The 8166-nt window shown below is 43.1% G+C and overlaps 1 long non-coding RNA gene across 1 annotated transcript; it reads left to right on the top strand.

Annotated features, from left to right (window-relative positions):
* The first annotated feature begins 6733 nt into the window (after positions 1-6733).
* Positions 6734-7359, top strand: LOC139577869 (uncharacterized). Its single transcript, XR_011675450.1, has 3 exons — positions 6734-6881; positions 7091-7186; positions 7318-7359. It is a non-coding gene; the product is annotated as an uncharacterized lncRNA (long non-coding RNA).
* The last annotated feature ends 807 nt before the right edge of the window (positions 7360-8166 follow it).

Consider the following 8166-nt stretch of genomic DNA (forward strand, 5'->3'; position numbering starts at 1 on the left):
CTTCGATTTATTCTTAATGTATTATTTCTAGTAATGTTTTATTATGCCTCTTACTATTAGGCATGTATTCTATATTCTTCCATTCAACTCCGTTAAAATGACTACTGTGCGTGTACTTTTCTAAAATGGCTGCTAGTGCTAGTGTGGCTATTTAGTCAATATACTGTAATTAAAAGATAAAACTAATGTCTGAAAGTCCAAAGTTCAACCTTATCTGATCATTCACCTTCACCTGATTGCCAATGAACCCAAAAGCTTTACTTCTGAGACAAAAGGCAGGATCTGATTTGACCATGAGTGTACAAAACATTAGGGACTTCTGCTCTTTTCATGATAGACTGACCAAGTGAAACCAGGTGAAAGTTATGATCTTTTATTGATGTCAGTGTAGATGAATTGGAGGAAGATGGGTTAAAGAAGGATTTTTACACCATGAAACAATTGAGACATGGATTGTGTATGTGTGCCGTTCAGAGGGTGAATGGGCAAGACAAAATACACTGCTCAAAAAAATAAAGGCAACACTAAAATAACACATCCTAGATCTGAATGAATGAAATATTCTTATTAAATACTTTTTTTCTTTACATAGTTGAATGTGCTGACAACAAAATCACACAAAAATTATCAATGGAAATCAAATTTATCAACCCATGGAGGTCTGGATTTGGAGTCACACTCAAAATTAAAGTGGAAAACCACACTACAGGCTGTTCCAACTTTGATGTAATGTCCTTAAAACAAGTGAAAATGAGGCTCAGTAGTGTGTGTGGCCTCCACGTGCCTGTATGACCTCCCTACAACGCAGTGGTGGGCCGTCAGGGCCAGCAAGGCCTTCTCTGCTGGCCTAAACATCATCAGAATATATATATTTTTTAAATATATTTTCCCACAAATATGTATTAAATTTTGCCCCAGAGTAAGAATTATACTCTTCATTTCATAGCTTTCCTCTTGGTTGCACTGCTTCCAGCCCCAGGTTGAGATTTGGAGGGCTGGTCTTTATGTTAGATCTTTTATCCAATCATATTCAGCTATCATGTGTTGCCAGGGGTCTAAAATCTGCCCTCAGGCCTTCAGAATTAACAGTGCGGGCGCTTGTAGCTTAAAGTGAATGGAAATGAAAATTTAGTGTCAACCAATCAGCTTTAGAGTTGGCTATTGTACGCCTGCTGGCTGGCTCCAGTGTTACACAGGAGCCAGCTAGCAGGCGTAGTGCGTGCACGTCTTTTGATTGGATTACCAATATTGAGAAGCAGGTCCTATGGGCAGGTCTATGCAGATCCTCAGAACTAGGAAACTGAATTTGATAAACAAATTAATTTGCGTACAACTAAGCTGTTTTTTCAACCCACAATGGCGGAAGGAGGAGAAGATATCGATTTGGTCGAGGATATAATTATAACGCCATTCTCAAGACGAACTTTTCAAGAAAAGTTAGACATTGTAAGGAGAGGTCACCCGACGCCGATGCTACAAAGCCTGTCACAGGCGGGAAAGGGGTTCGTTCGCCACTTTCAAAGTTCCAACTACGAGCGCTATCAATGGCTCACAGGCTCCGAGAAGCACTGCAAACTGTACTGCTGGGAATGCCTATTATTTGCAAGTGATCGATTTGGTGTTTGGAGCCACACTGGCTTTGCAAACTTGAGTTGTCTAACCAAGGCAGCAACGAGACACCAAAGGGGAAATGCAGTACAGCTCTCACTCGTCCTGCGTTATGTGACGGACACAGGAGTCAAGGAGCGATTTATCCGATTTGAAGATGTGACAAGCGGGAAAGGGGGGTGATGACATTGCCGCTCTTATTTTCCGTTTCTTGGAGGAAAATGAATGTAGTCTGGATAAAGTTGTGGCACAGTGTTTTGATGGCGCAGCAGTCATGGCATCTGGACTCAATGGGGTGCAGGCTAAAGTTAAGGAGAGGGCACCGATGGCCTTATTCATTCACTGCTATGCACATCGATTAAATTTAGTACTGACTCAAGGAGCCTCAAAGCTTAAAGAATGCAAGGTCTTCTTTGCCAACCTCAATGGCCTTGCAGCATTTTTCTCACGATCCCCTAAACGCACGCAACTGCTGGATGACATCTGCAAGCGTCGTCTTCCTAAGGTTGCACCAACGAGGTGGCAATATACATCTAGATTGGTCAATGCAGTCTTTGAAAAGAGAGTTGCCCTAAAGGAGCTGTTTAACCACTTACTGGAACATCATGATGACCATGACGGGGATACTGTGCTTATGGCTGATGGATTTAATGCACGTTTGGATGATTTTGAGTTTTGTTTTTTGCTTGAAACATTCAATGGGATTTTTAATTATTCGGATGTGCTTTTTGGAATTCTACAGAAACAAACTTTGGATGTACAATTCTGCCTGACAAGGGTGAACGAGTTTTGTGACACAATTGAGCGAGAGAGGTGCAGGTTCAGTCAAATCTACGATGACACAGCGCGCATCTCAAGTTCACCCAGCGCACGCAGAGGCCCAGCACAAGGAGACCCTCGCACATACTATCAACAACTCCACAGCAATATTCTGGACAACATTCTTTGCCAGATACGAAACAGGTTTCAAGACCACGAAAAATGAATGTTTCTCTCCCTCCTGGACCCCCGGCACTTTCAGACCTACCGGAAAAAATTCCCGCAAACAGCCTTCTCCAGCTTAACAGAGAGTCACGGAACACTGTTCGACCTATCCAAGCTAAAAACAGAACTGACTGTAATGTATGCTATGACTGATTTTGAAGGGAAAAGTCCCTCTGATCTCCTTGATTTCCTTAAGCAGAAAAATCTGAATGAGGACATGGGGCAACTTTACACATTGGCATGTGTGACAGTGACTATCCCTGTGTCCACGGCTTCTGTCGAGCGGTCATTCTCGGCCTTAAAGCGAATCAAAACGTATTCCAGAAATGCTACTGGACAGACTCGGCTTTCAGCATTAGCCTCCGTGTCGATAGAAAAGGACTTATTGGTGGAACTAAAACGCACAGATAGACTGTACAACAGAGTCATTGAAGTCTTCTTGAGGAAAGAAAGGAGGAAGGATTTTGTGTTCAAATAATCAGTCTTTGGTGAGTAGGCATACAATGCATTTTATTTTTTATTAAATGTGTATGTATGTTTCGCATTTTATTTCGTTAATATTAAATACCCTATATATTAACAAAATAAAATGGCAAATAGCCTATGTTGCAAATTATTTGTTTTCTTTCTTTTATTTTCAGTGAATAGTTATGTGTCTTTATCATCACGGTGAAACTGCTTTGGGTGCGACAATGCGCTGTTTAGTGAACACACTGTATTTATTTTTTGGGGGACTTAAAGCTCAAAGTTTGTGGACCAGAAATGGATAGAAGAAGAATATTAATATAACTCTGTTGCACTCGACTATGTTCTTGCCTATTAGTTGAACTGTACTGTATTGTACTCTTCCCCTGCAATTCTCTGAATAAAAATGTCAATTTCAAGGTGACGCAACGCCTGGTTATACTGCGTTTCTGTAATAAAAGGTGGATTAATTCGGGTGGGACTGTGTAGGACCTCACTGAAGGCCCAGGCCCCAGGCCCACGGCACGCTACTGCTACAACGCCTGGGAATGCTACTGATGAGGTGGCGGATGGTCTCCTGAGGGATCTCCTCCCAGACCTGGACTAAAGCATCCGCCAACTCCTGGACAGTCTGTGGTGCAACTGGTGGATGGAGCGAGACATGATGTCCCAGATGTGCTCAATTGGATTCAGGTCTGGGGAACGGGCGGGCCAGTCCATAGCATCAATGCCTTCCTCTTGCAGGAACTGCTGACACACTCCAGCCACATGAGGTCTAGCATTGTCTTGCATTAGGAGGAACCCAGGGCCAACCACACCAGCATATGGTCTCACAAGGGGTCTGAGGATCTCATCTCGGTACCTAATGGCAGTCAGGCTACCTCTGGCGAGCACATGGAGGGCTGTGCGGCCCCCCAAAGAAATGCCACCCCACACCATGACTGACCCACCGCCAAACCGGTCATGCTGGAGGATGTTGCAGGCAGCAGAACGTTCTCCACGGCGTCTCCAGACTCTGTCACGTCTGTCACATGTGCTCAGTGTGAACCTGCTTTCATCTGTGAAGAGCACAGGGCGCCAGTGGCGAATTTGCCAATCTTGGTGTTCTCTGGCAAATGCCAAACGTCCTGCACGGTGTTGGGCTGTAAGCACAACCCCCACCTGTGGACGTCGGGCCCTCATACCACCCTCATGGAGTCGGTTTCTGACCGTTTGAGCAGACACATGCACATTTGTGGCCTGCTGGAGGTCATTTTGCAGGGCTCTGGCAGTACTCCTGCTCCTCCTTGCACGAAGGCGGAGGTAGCGGTCCTGCTGCTGGGTTGTTGCCCTACTACGGCCTCCTCCACATCTCCTGATGTACTGGCCTGTCTCCTGGTAGCGCCTCCATGCTCTGGACACTACGCTGACAGACACAGCAAACCTTCTTGCCACAGCTCGCATTGATGTGCCATCCTGGATGAGCTGCACTACCTGAGCCACTTGTTTGGGTTGTAGACTCCGTCTCATGCTACCACTAGAGTGAAAGCACCGCCAGCATTCAAAAGTGACCAAAACATCAGCCAGGAAGCATAGGAACTGAGAAGTGGTCTGTGGTCACCACCTGCAGAACCACTCCTTTATTGGGGGTGTCTTGCTAATTGCCTATAATTTCCACCTGTTGTCTATTCCATTTGCACAACAGCATGTGAAATGTATTGTCAATCAGTGTTGCTTCCTAAGTGGACAGTTTGATTTCACAGAAGTGTGATTGACTTGGAGTTACATTGTGTTGTTTAAGTGTTCCCTTTATTTTTTTGAGCAGTGTATTTAGGTGCCTTTGAACGGGGTATGGTAGTAGGTGCCAGGCGCACCGGTTTAAGTGTGTCAAGAACTGAAACGCTGCTGGGTTTTTCACGCTAAATAGTTCTGTATGTATGAAGAATGGTCCACCACCCGAAGGACATATAGCCAACTTGACACAACTGCATTGGAGTCAACATGGGAATAATCATTATGACAATTTTAGTAACTTTATTGGTAAAGTATTTTGATACTTTGTATGTACCGACAATGTTTCTCTCTCTCAGGCTACCGCACACCTAAATCGTGATAATGTCATTCTGATGTCCTTTATCTTTTATGCAGGGTTGTGTCTGAGGGTGCTAATACTGGTTGCTCTCACAGTTCCCATCAGAGCAGCTCAACCTGGTGAGAATGTTTACACTGTAAATTTCATTAGTAACTAAAATAAATGGTTTCCTGGACACAGATTAATCTTAGTCTGGGATTAAAAAGTAATTTTTAATGGAGATCCAGGTTAGGCCTATGCTGAATTTGTGTCCTGGAAACTTGCCCTTCGAGTTTAGCACAAATAAGTCACCCTCTCTTTCTGTCTCTCCCCCCGTGTCTCTCCTTCTCCAGCTCCGGAGACGTTCACCTTAATTGTACCTGATGGTCCAACCTCGACCCTGTCTGGCTCCTCGGTCTCTCTACTCTGTCAAGTCTCACCTCGCTTCAATGTGGAGCCATTGGAGGTGTGCTGGTACCATTCCAGTAACTCACACAGTCCTGCCTTGTTTTACGAGGACCACAAGATCCAGGAGGCCCCTGTGGACCCCCGTTGCAGGGTGTCTCTAACTGGGGGGCTGGATAGAGGGAACGTGTCTCTGACACTGGAGAGGGTCACACTGGAAGACAGGGGGGAGTATGTGTGCCAAGTCACCAGTGAACAGTGGTATGAAAAGGCCAGTGTCTTCCTCACAGTAAATGGTAAGGGTTATCTCTCAAATTGATGGTGAAACTGTGTATTGTGGTGTCACCCCCAAAGCACCTGATCCGAGATCAGCACTCCTACTCTGATATACTTCTGAATACAGGCCTAGTAGTCTTTGGTACCAAAGTACAAAGAAAATGGCAGTTACATTTGCCACCTCTCAGTTTAGAATTGCATTAGGAGTTTAGAATTGCATTAGGAGTACAGCACCTACAAATTTTAGCCTTATATAGCCCCCCAGAAAAATCTATGGAAGTGATAGGGGCATCCGTGTAATGTAAAATAATGAGCAAACCATCCTTTAAGTGATTTGAGTTGTTTGGCCATGACATTTAGAAAATTGTGTGGATGCCCCTATCACTCATATTGCATTTTAGCTAGCGGGGGCTAACGTTAGCTGAAGTTTGTAGTGGTTGTTTAAAAGAAAACCAATACAGTTTATCCTGGCCCATAGACTACTTTCAGAGTGAGGAACCATCTAACATTAATTTGTAAAATACATATCTTGCATTCTTCCAATTTATTCTGTCATTCAATCGGTGTCCTAATAGTTGTGGCTTGTCCCCCTTATCTGTCCATTAGTAACAGGTAGTGAACCAGTTCTCTCTGTAGCTGAAGCAAGAGGAGGAGGAGGTCAGGTGAATGTTACCTGTTCATCAGAGGGATGGTCACCACAACCAAAACTCATCTGGACAAACAAAGAGGGGACAGAGATCAGAAATGGACAAGAAGTACTCAACACTTCTGGTAATTACATTTTGGTACTTCCTGACTCTGTCTTTGCTCTGCTGACACAAATGTTCTAGTACCTGTGGTTTGGGTTAAAATCTGATCTGGGTTGTGGTGTACTTTCAGTTACACTACTTTGTGTAAGTCAATGTGAACATTTTGATTTCCCCTGACCATCTTTTGGTATCAGATCCCCAGGGCTTGGTGAGTGTCAGTAGTTGGCTGCTGTACGCTCCCACATACTCCGATTGGCTCGCCTGTACAGTGTCTCTGTCTGAGGAGGCGAAGAGAGCGGGCAGAATTCTTCCACATATATACACAGCTCCTACAGCTGCACCTGGTGAGTTAGTCTCCTACACAAACATCCTACCCACGATCAGATCCCTCTCTCCCCATCCCACAGACACTAGTTTAGAGGAGGATGATGAACATGTTGAAGAGATGTCTACAGTTCATTTTGGAAATTAATTTCACTCTGATGATGTTCTGATGATGTCATATCTTGAGAGCTTTTGAGGCATTTGATCCATGTTGAGTCTCTGTGTGCAGGAGTCTCCAAAGAAGCCTTCATTGTGACTCTAGTCATGTTTGTCCTGTTTCTGGTCATCTGTGCTCTGTGCTCTGTCATCCTGTGCAAACGAAGAGGTATCTGGAAGTCAGTCATATTAGTGTTTGTGATTTAATTATAATATAACAGTAATAATGACCCTAAAGAGAATTGTGTCATAAAAGATTTTGTCCATAAAATATTTAAACAATATTTTTTTATCTTTTAGGGTCCATGTGGTCTTCATCCCAAAGGTCCAGATACCGTTCAGGTAGTGTATTTCATCTGATAAATAAACTGAGAATGAAATATGAGTTATGACATCACATAAACAATGAGTTTATTTTATTTTGACAATTGTGTCTCTATATTTCAGATCAAACTGAGATGGGACAGAGGCCGGCAGGTAATTGTTTCATTTTGATCTCTGGGTGAAGGCTATCATAAGATACATGCAACTAACTTATTTTTGGGAAAACCTTTCCATTGACACAAAGCATGATAGGCACATATCTCAATAGGGTTTGACTCTCCCTGTTCCACAATTCACCTTTATACAATAACTTTCACCTTTTCCATTCAACAGAGACAAAAAACCTAATAGAAGGTAATGTTCACTCATGATATACTGTATATGATATAATATAACTTTGATAATGTAGTAACCTGATTCATTTCAATACTACCTACATGTGATCCGTTAGGGGCAGAAAACACAGTGCCGAGACCTACCAAACAGAGAGCAGCTGGAAAAGAAGTGAATCTGGGAGGTAAAGTAAAAGAATGAAAAAATATTTTTGCCTTATTTGTATAATTTGATGATCATTTGTCATAATCACAGTTGAATTTGACTGTCCCAGTTCCACATTCACCTTTTTACAATAACTTTTATATTTTCCATTCAACAGAGACAAAAAACCTAATAGAAGGTCATGTTCACTCATGATATACTGTATATGATATAATATAACTTTGATAATGTAGTAACCTGATTCATTTCAATACTACCTAAATGTGATCCGTTAGGGGCAGAAAACACAGTGCCGAGACCTACCAAACAGAGAGCAGCTGGAAAAGA

This window comes from Salvelinus alpinus, chromosome 6, assembly GCF_045679555.1.
Source record: "Salvelinus alpinus chromosome 6, SLU_Salpinus.1, whole genome shotgun sequence".
In the NCBI taxonomy this organism is placed as follows: Eukaryota; Metazoa; Chordata; class Actinopteri; order Salmoniformes; family Salmonidae; genus Salvelinus; species Salvelinus alpinus.